Source organism: Podarcis cretensis (genome assembly GCF_951804945.1).
Source record: "Podarcis cretensis genome assembly, chromosome: 3".
Taxonomy (NCBI): domain Eukaryota; kingdom Metazoa; phylum Chordata; class Lepidosauria; order Squamata; family Lacertidae; genus Podarcis; species Podarcis cretensis.
The window spans coordinates 5,210,327-5,220,342 of NC_137172.1; the positions used below are offsets into that span (position 1 = coordinate 5,210,327).

The 10,016-nt window shown below is 43.5% G+C and overlaps 1 protein-coding gene across 3 annotated transcripts in view; it reads left to right on the plus strand.

Moving 5' to 3' along the window:
- MSRA (methionine sulfoxide reductase A) overlaps positions 1–10,016 on the plus strand; it is a 229,484-nt gene that overhangs the window by 93,035 nt on the left and 126,433 nt on the right. The gene's annotated exons all lie outside the window — the stretch shown is intronic.

Here is a 10,016-nt window from a genome sequence, read left to right on the forward strand (position 1 = left end):
CGGAGAGAACACTGTGAGAACAGTGAAAAACAGGAAACCAGTGTACGTCACATCCAGTCTCCTTTCCCGTGAGAAACTCCAACAGCACAGACTGTGGAATGTAAACACCTGTCTCGTGACAAGCACTTCGCTGCACAGTGAAGAGAGCAGAAACCAACATCCTCCCCCTTTCTGTGAACATCACTGGGCAGCGTGTTCGTACATTATCAGTACAAACCCAACTTCTGCACATAGGTACAGTGTTGATCCCTTGATACAATCTTGGACGATACATCAGCAGGAATTTCATTACCTGGCATATAGGACACCGTTACGAGTCCCTTCTGAATACGTTCCCTAGCATGTTGCACCTTCAATTGCAAGTGCTTCGTGCTTTGCTTACAACCTTCAGAATTCAGCAAAGCCAAACATGCTTTGTTATCCTGGTAAACCTGGATTGGACATTTGACAGGAATTCTCATGTCTTTGCACAATTGTAACAACCATTCACAATCTTTGAGTGAGTAAGACAGTGCATTCAGTTCAGCTTCACAAGTACTTAAGCTAACTGTTGTTTGCTTCTTGCATGACCAATCAAATAGACCCTGATTGTACATGTAGCAAACTCCAGACGTACTTTTCCTGTCTGTAGTGTCACTTCCAAAACTTGCATCTGCAAATATCTCAAGACCACCAGACTTCTGATTGTTAAATCTCAGTCTGTAATGCATAGTGCCTTTCAAATACCGCGCTATGCGTTTCAGAGCTTTCCAATCCTTAACAGTAGGATTGTTGACTTGTCTGCTTAGCAAATTACAGCTAACAGCAATGTCTGGTCTTGAACATCTGGCAATGAAGTTTAGCTTGCCTAGCACACTTCTGTACAGTGTAGTGTCAGAAAATGCTTCTTCAGTGTCATCTACCTGATAACCTGTTGTCATCGGTGTGTCTACAGGGTTAGCATCCATCAGGATTAGTTTGCTTAACACATCAGCAATTTTCCGTGACTGGTGTACTAGAATGTTACCATCTTGATCTCTCTCTATTTCCAGAGATAGGTAGTTGTTTACCTCACCAAGATCTTTCATGTCAAAGTGTTCTTTCAGTTGAGCTAGGGCGTTATTGTACATTGTGACTTCTTTCCAAAAGAATAATAAATCATCAACATAAAACAAACAATACAGTTTCTTTTGCCCCTCCTCTTTGACAAATACACATGGATCAGCTTTCCCTTGCTGAAAACCTAGAGAAAACAATACTTCAGTGAGTTTTGTGTGCCAACACCGTGCACTTTGTTTGAGACCATAAAGGGACTTTTTCAGAGCACAAACAAATCCCTGTTTTACCTGTACGCCATCAGGTGGAAGCATATAAAGTGATTCATTTAGAGATCCTTACAGAAAAGCTGTATTCACATCATGGTGACTAATGTGTAGATTCTCCTCTGCAGCTAGCTTGAGCATAAGCCTAATGCTCTCATACCTCACTGTGGGTGAGTAGGTCTCGTGATAGTCTTCACCTGGTACCTGTGCAAAACCTCTGGCTACCAATCTGGCTTTGTGTCTGACTATCTTGCCATTTTGATCAGTCTTCGCTTTGAAGACCCATTTGCTTCCAAGCAGTTTCATTCCTGGAACTACTGGAACAAGTTCCCATGTTTTGTTCCTTTCCAAGGAATCAAGCTCAGCTTTCATGGCATTTAACCATGGCTCAGCTTCCTTTGAATCCAAATCCTGGATTTCTTGGAAACTTGAAGGTTCAAATACCTTCTTGGAGCTTTTAACAGCTGTTACTGCTATCTTAGCAAACTCATCAGCAAATCTCTTTGGAGGTTTGCCTTTTGTGGCTCTTTGTGACCTGCGAATTAGCCTTAGGTCTTCAACACTCTCCTCTTCCTTCTTAGGAGAAAAGTGACCTATTGTGAACAATGGTTCCTCCAATTCTTGATCAGAGCTTTCAGAGGGTCGCATAGAGGCTTTCGCACTCTTGAAATCCTCTGAATCACCCGATTCAGCTTCAGACTCAGAATCAGAACCTTCATCAGTGGGTGTGGGTTGTTGCGGTTGCTTTTGACTATCCTCAGTCTCATCACTGTCATCAGGATTACATTGGAAAATTCCCACATTCTCCCCCCACTTGGCATTGTACTCAACACTTCTTGTGAGCTTAATTGTCTTTGAGTCAGTCATCATTATTCTGTAAGACCCTTTCTGATAACCTAGAAAGATACCATGCAAACCACGCTTGTCTAACTTGGAGCTTTGTGGTGAGTGAACCCACATGTCAGAACCAAAAATTTTCATGTGTTTGATGTATGGTTTCTTGCCAAACATCTTCTCATAGGGGGTACAACCAATCACTGAAGATAACCTGCGATTATAACTGTAAACAAAACACGAGAGAGATTCGGCCCAATAACTCTCTGGAAGATTGGCATCATGCAGCAAGGTTTTTAACCCTTGAAGCAATGTTTGACTTGCCCTCTCGCAAAGTCCATTCTGCCATGGCGAGCGAGGACTAGACAAATCGTGTTGAATTCCTTTCTCAGACAGAAAAGCTTCAAACTGCTGAGAAGTGAATTCCCCCCTGCGATCAGTGAAAAGAATTTTTATCTTCTTACCATGCACATTTTCCAACCAAGCACAGAATTCCTTGAACCTTGGAAAAGCCTCTGATTTCTGCTTGAGATTGTACACATGAATATACCTGGAAAATGCATCAATGAGAACCATGAAGTACCTATTTCCACCCAAAGAGGGCGCTAGTGGTCCAACCAAATCAGCATGAACAACCTGGTATGGTTCTGTAGCTTGCCTACTAGACACCTTACCTTTCGCAGCCATTTTCACCTTGTTTGCTGCGCATGCCTTGCACTTCATGTGGTACCTGCAGGGTTTAATAGTCATACCTTCAACCAAGGCAGGCATTTTAGATACTGCTTCAAAATTCAAATGACCAAATTTTCAGTGAAAATCATGAATACATTCTGCATGCAAACTTTTGTTAGAACCTGCAATGCAACAAGTTTCATCCTGCACAACATCATCATAATACAAAACATACAAACGATCAACATATTCAGCATGCAATACATAATCATTTTTCTTTGTGATGATGCACCTTTTGTTCTTAAAGGAAACGTCAATTTTCCGCTCATTCAGCTGTCCAACGCTGAGCAGATTATGTTTGGCATCTGGTACGTAAAGCACATCCTGTATCGATAAGTCCAAACTGTGAAGAACAACAGTTCCGTAGCCTTTACTGGGGATTGTGTGGTCATCCGCCTGGTGAATCGCACCTTCCTGCGGTGTAAAAGACACGAACAGTCGCTTATCGTTGCACATGTGGTGCGTTGCAGCCGAATCAACAACGAAAAAAGATCTAGATGTCTTCTGGACCTCTGCAACCTCTGGAGTGAAGCGTGAGACCATTGCCTTGTGCTGCGTTGTCCTGGACACCGGACCTTTGCCTTTGCTCTGGCCTTTTCCACGCGATGAGCTTCCGCTGCGCTGCTCTGTCTTGGCCCTGGGATATTTGCATTCCCTCTTCATATGGCCTAGACGTCCACACGAGTAGCATTTCACTGCCTTCAAAGCTTTGGCGCCATCTGGTGGTTCCACTGCACTCTGGGATGACGTCTGTGAAGACTCCCCCTTACCCATGCAGCTATCACCCTGGCGGTCTGCTTTATTCTGAATCATGGCAGTATCACAGGCTACTCTGAGCTGAGCAATTGGCTGATTGGCATCAGATTCCCCATTTGCATCAGCCAGCCTTCTGCAGCTAGCCATCATGACTCTGGCATTAGCCTTCTGCGTCATCTCTGCTGCTTTAAATCAAGCTGCTTTATACAAGCTGCGTCTCTGCTGCCTCAAACCTCATTCCAAAGGCACTTTTAAAAGGTACTTTTGGTTTCCCCCAGCATAGGAGCTTGTTCCTTTGAGCCTTTGCCTGTGCCCGGCAAAATGGCCATAAAAGTTCAGAGTCCAGCCATAAAGCCATTAATTAGAAGCTGGCAGGCTGCCCGGAGCATGAGCACATACCTCATCAATCATCTTTACGCGCAGAGCAGATACCGTCCGATCCATCCCTCTGCATTCCGATCCTTTTGCCGGCATTCAGATGACTGCGTCTTTCTGGGCCCATAACCAATAATGTTGATATTGCAGTAGCCCGTGCACAGCGGAATGATGAGGAGTACGTGCCACATACTCTATTTTACTTTATTTACACTTCAAAGCTGGTAGATTACAGAAAAACATCTTGCCTCTGCCGGAGCAGAGAAAGCATCCTCTCTCCTCAAAAGCACGGAGAGAACACTGTGAGAACAGTGAAAAACAGGAAACCAGTGTACGTCACATCCAGTCTCCTTTCCCGTGAGAAACTCCAACAGCACAGACTGTGGAATGTAAACACCTCTCGTGACAAGCACTTCGCTGCACAGTGAAGAGAGCAGAAACCAACATTTAGCTGGAGGTGCAGGCCAGGCATTGAATCCGTGACCCTCAGTATGGAAACTAAGTGTTCAAATGCTGAGCTGTGGCTGGGCTCTGTGTGCACTCCGCACTGAAAAGCAGAAATAAAACAAGTGTTCCATCAAAGGAACCCAGATTTTGTGCCAAGAAAAGGGAGAATTCCATAACCCATTTTGACAGTGAAGCGCAGATTTATTTGTTTTGCCTAGTGCTCTGCTTACATGGGATTGTGGGAACTGTGGCAATGTGCCCAGCAAATACCCCCATTCCCTGGTGATGTTTTGCATTGGGGATTGCATACAATCTACAAGGATAGGCAACTTCCTTTTGCAATAAGTCACTTCTTGTTGTTGTTTAGTCGTTTAGTCGTGTCCCCATGGACCAGAGCACACCAGGCACTCCTGTCTTCCACTGCCTCCGCAGTTTGGTCAAACTCATGCTGATATCTTCAAGAGCACCGTCCAACCATCTTGTCCTCTGTCGTCACCTTCTCCTTGTGCCCTCCATCTTTCCCAACATCAGGGTCTTTTCCAGGGAGTCTTCTCTTCTCGTGAGGTGGCCAAAGTATTAGAGCCTCAGCTTCACAATCTGTCCTTCCAGTGAGCACTCAGGGCTGATTTCTTTCAGAATGGAGAGGTTTGATCTCCTTGCAGTCCATGGGACTCTCAAGAGTCTCCTCCAGCACCATAATTCAAAAGCATCAATTCTTTGGCAATCAGCCTTCTTTATGGTCCCCCTCTCACTTCCATACATCACTACTGGGAAAACCATGGCTTTAACTATACGGACCTTTGTCGGCAAGGTGATGTCTCTGCTTTTTAAGATGCTGTCTAGGTTTGTCATTGACCTTAAGTCACAGCACAATCATTTGTGGGTCTTGATCTGCTAGTAGAAGACCAGTATCTCAAGGTACTATGTCGTCCTTGGTTTCCTCTGGATGCAAGGGGGCCAACCCAGCTGCCCTGGAAATCCAAGAAGTCAGTGGAATGACTGGAGTGTTTTTACGACTGCAAAATGGGGAAAGCTTTGCCTGCAGGAATTCCCGGGTTCAATCATAGACGTCTCCAGGTAGAGCTGGAAAAGAGGCTAATGTCAAAAACCACGAAGAGTCCCTGCCAGTCAGATACTGCTGAGTTAGATGGACCAATGGGCAGACTCAGCATAACTTGACTTCTTATGCAATCCGAGGGTTGTGTGCTAGGAGCTTGTAAAATAAGGCATTAGAGTCTGGGTGCACTTGTATTTTTCTTGGACATAAAGGATGCAAAGGTTGTGGCCTAGCCTCTGTGCCATAACAGCTGTGATGTAATTCAGCCATCAGGAGCAGAGATCAGCAAACTTTTTCAGCAGGGGGCCGGTCCACTGTCCCTCAGACCTTGTGGGGGGCCGGACTATATATATATATATATATTTTGGGGGGAGGGAATTAACAAATTCCTATGCCCCACAAATAACCCAGAGATGCATTTTAAATAAAAGGGCACATTCTACTCATGTAAAAACACCAGGCAGGCCCCACAAATAACCCAGAGATGCATTTTAAATAAAAGGACACATTCTGCTGGGGAAGCCCAGCCAGATGGGCAGGGTATAAATAATAAATTAATTATTATTATTATTATTATTATTATTATTATTATTACACATGTAAAAACATGCTTCTTCACAGACCGTCGGCAGGCTGGATTTAGAAGGCAATTGGGCTGGATCCGGCCCCCGGGCCTTAGTTTGCCTACCCATGATCAGGAGTAACAGAGTGGCTTGGGCTAGCGCAGAATATCTCTAAAAATACGATGTTTTGGTATCAGAAACTACAAAAGTGATCATCTTACACAAACTCTGCCTGAAAGCAAAATAATCCGTGCCCAGATTTTTTTATCTACAACACACTTGAAAACCTTCTAAGATTAATTGACCCCATTTTGATTGCCATGTGCTATTAGCAGAAACTAGGAGCAAAGAGTTATTATATATTTATGATTTTAAGAAGAGTTGGTGCACAGATCCTTTTCTGGTGGCAAGATGGATGCCACATTGCATTGAACTGAAGGAGCAATCGGCCTGCTCAGATTTCTGAAGCCAATAAGTACTCTGATAGGGAATTATTTTTACATCACAGTAAATTGTCCTACAGATGCAAATTTGAAAAGGCATTTGCAATGGATAAGTGTTTGGGCTATTTCCAGTGCATTTTACTCAATACACAAATACACATTTTTTGGCAAGCATTATGTGAAACTCATGATGTTCATTCAGTACGAAACATCTCTTCATAGTTTGCTTACAGATGTTCAGAACAATTCTTTGTTTATCAATGTATTCATAAGCTATTTGAAATCTGCGCATCTCAAGTGGAACTGAAATCTGATGGAGGCAGAAAGTACTTGGTGGTTTATCAGCTGCTTCACTGCAATTACCTCCGCCCGCACTTCTTGAAATCAGAATGTTTTTACATTATATTTCTGATTCATACTTGGGGTATGCAACCATGTAATTTCCCGGAATTTAGGGTAGCTTTTTAAAAAAGTAATTATATGGGGAAACATGTGCTTTAAACATTATTTATCATCGTGTTACCCCGAAAGTCATTTGGTTGGTCTGTTTTAAATCTTGTCACCCTCTGATGGTTTTTCTCAGCAGCTGTCAGTTTATCTTTTAATATGCGTGAGTGATCTTTGAAAATTAATAGCAATTTAAATATATGCATCCTGCCATTAGCTTTGTTTCCATGATACCTACGGCATTGTGTGACAAATTATGCTGGTCACAGAATTAGCTTTTTGGGGGCGACCCACCTGATCGTGTTCTTTGTGGTTGGCTTTTCCTTTTATAATCCTAGTCTAAAAGCTACTTTAGATATTACTGTGGAGTGCATGAAGAGAAGGAGAAATGAGATTGCCACTCAAGTAACCCAGTGTCCTTGGTTAATGTTTCTAAGAATTTTTAAGGATTTGTGGAGGCGACACAAACGCTATCTTGAACAATGCTTTTCTCTGTTCTACCTTCCCTTATTGATGGGAAGAAACTCAAGGCCTCTTCTGCAGGTTCAGCTTCATTTGGAGAAGAGTGCATTGGATACATAGCATACCTTTCCGGAAAAAGTAGGGAAGGCTCAGAGGGTGATAGTGCCAAGGCAGGATGGAACCATGGCCCCCGATTCCATTGAGCTCAGAGCACCTGTTGAAGATGAATTTTCCACTATCCAACCTTGTCCAACTCAGTATAAGTTTTATATTGTGTTGTTTTATATTTTTGTCATCATTTATTGTGCATTTTTACTATTCGTACACTGCTTTGGAATCCCACCTTGGGATCCCACCTTGAGCAGGTAGAAAACTATTTATTTGTATAAAATATTATGCAGCCCTTCAGCAAAAGTCCCAGGGCAGGTTACAATAATGTAATGTAATGTAATGTAATGTAATGTAATGTAATGTAATGGTAAAGGGACCCCTGACCATTAGGTCCAGTCATGACCAACTCTGGGGTTGCGGCGCTCATCTTACTTTATTGGCCAAAGGAGCTGGCGTACCACTTCAGGGTCATGTGGCCAGCATGACTAAGCCGCTTCTGGCGAACCAGAGCAGTGCACGGAAACGCCGTTTACCTTCCCGCCGGAGCGGTACCTATTTATCTACTTGCACTTTGACGTGCTTTTGAACTGCTAGGTTGGCAGGAGCAGGGACCGAGCAACGGGAGCTCACCCCGTCGCGGGGATTTGAACCGCCGACCTTTTGATACCTAACAATAGATTACACTGTTCTGTTCTGTTGAACAGTGTAATCTATTGTTAAGTGCATCTTCAACTTAAGGTGGAAGGTGTACAATTAAAGTGCCAGATGTACGTCTATGAGGAGGTAGTTTCACAATTTAGGTGCTGTCGCAGAGAAAATGCTCTCCTGGATTGTCATTCCTTGCGTTTAGGAGGGCGGCCAAACTACCAAAAGTATTTGGAGCTGTCCAGGTCATCCATCCTGGTCTTGGTTATACACTTCAGGGTGGCCCCCTAGTCCACATTCAAATCGTGAATGACATGTGTGTTATTCTGGACAGACCTGTCGAGAGAGAGAGTTGCTGTCCTTTACTTCCTGGAATAGGTGTAACTTGGGCACCAAACCTGAATACAGTCGTACCTTGGAAGTCGAACGGAATCCGTTCGGGAAGTCTTCCAAAATGCTCAGAAACCAAAGCGAGGCTTCTGATTGGCTTCAGGGAGCTCCTGCAGCCAATCAGAAGCTGCGGTAGCCCCGTTGGACGTTCAGGTTCCAAAGAACTTTCACAAACCGGAACACTCACTTCCAGGTTTGCGGCACTTGGGAGCCAAAACGTCCAAGTACCAAGGCGTTTGGGATCCAAGGTACAACTGTATATGAAATTGGCTCCAGACAGTTGCTTACTTAAAAAGCTTGCCCAGTGCCCCAACCACTGCTTTATATCTTGTCAAGTAAAAACCATGCTTACATACATGAGTGCACAATAGCAGGCGTATGTAAAAAAATTTCCTTAAGGACGTACATGTGTTAATTACCACTTTCTGAGCAGAATAAAGAAAATGAGCACGTATCCTGTACGTGGGATGTCCCCACCCTCATTAGGAAAATTCAACTATCATATAACGTAGAGAAAAAGACATCACTGTCCTGGCAATATAACTGAGACGTCATTATACCTTGCCAGATCACCTAGCTTTCTGTGATGGTTTCATTGCATAATTAAACTGCAAACATTATCCTCATTTTCTATGGCTTCTAAGGATACCTGAAGGTTTTTGAGAACAGACTCTGAAGAAGATCACAAGATTAAAGTCTTCAGACGGTAATGAGTGTGGTTCAGAACATTTCCTTTTATTGTTCAAGCCATTGTCAAGAGAATGGATTCCTGTTGAGCTTTTGTCTGTACTCCTTATAGCCTCTCTTGTAAGGAAAGGGTGTAAGGATTTAAATGACTAGTTTACAGATTCAGTGGAGACTATCAGTATGCTGTGCACCCTTGATTATTCTACATTCTTCTGCTTGTTTTACTGTACCAGTCTGTCACTTTCTCTGGATAGCCTTATTCACCTGGGCTGAAGGGTGGACAGGTCAAAGCTATCAAAGCACCCTGTATGATCTGAAGGAGTACGACAAGGCTGTATATTATTTCCCTGCTTATTTAACTTATATGCAGAATTCATCATGCGAAAGGCTGGGCTGGATGAATCCCTAGCCGGAATTAAGATTGCTGGAAGAAATATCAACAACCTCAGATATGCAGATGACACAACCTTGATGGCAGAAAGTGAGGAGGAATTAAAGAACATTTTATCGAGGGTGAAAGAGGAGAGCGCAAAATATGGTCTGAAGCTCAACATCCAAAAAACGAAGATCATGGCCACTGGTCCCATCACCTCCTGGCAAATAGAAGGGGAAGAAATGGAGGCAGTGAGAGATTTTACTTTCTTGAGCTCCATGATCACTGCAGATGGTGACAGCAGCCACGAAATTAAAAGACGCCTGCTTCTTGGGAGAAAAGCAATGACAAACCTAGACAGCATCACCTTGCCAACAAAGGTCCGTAAAGCTA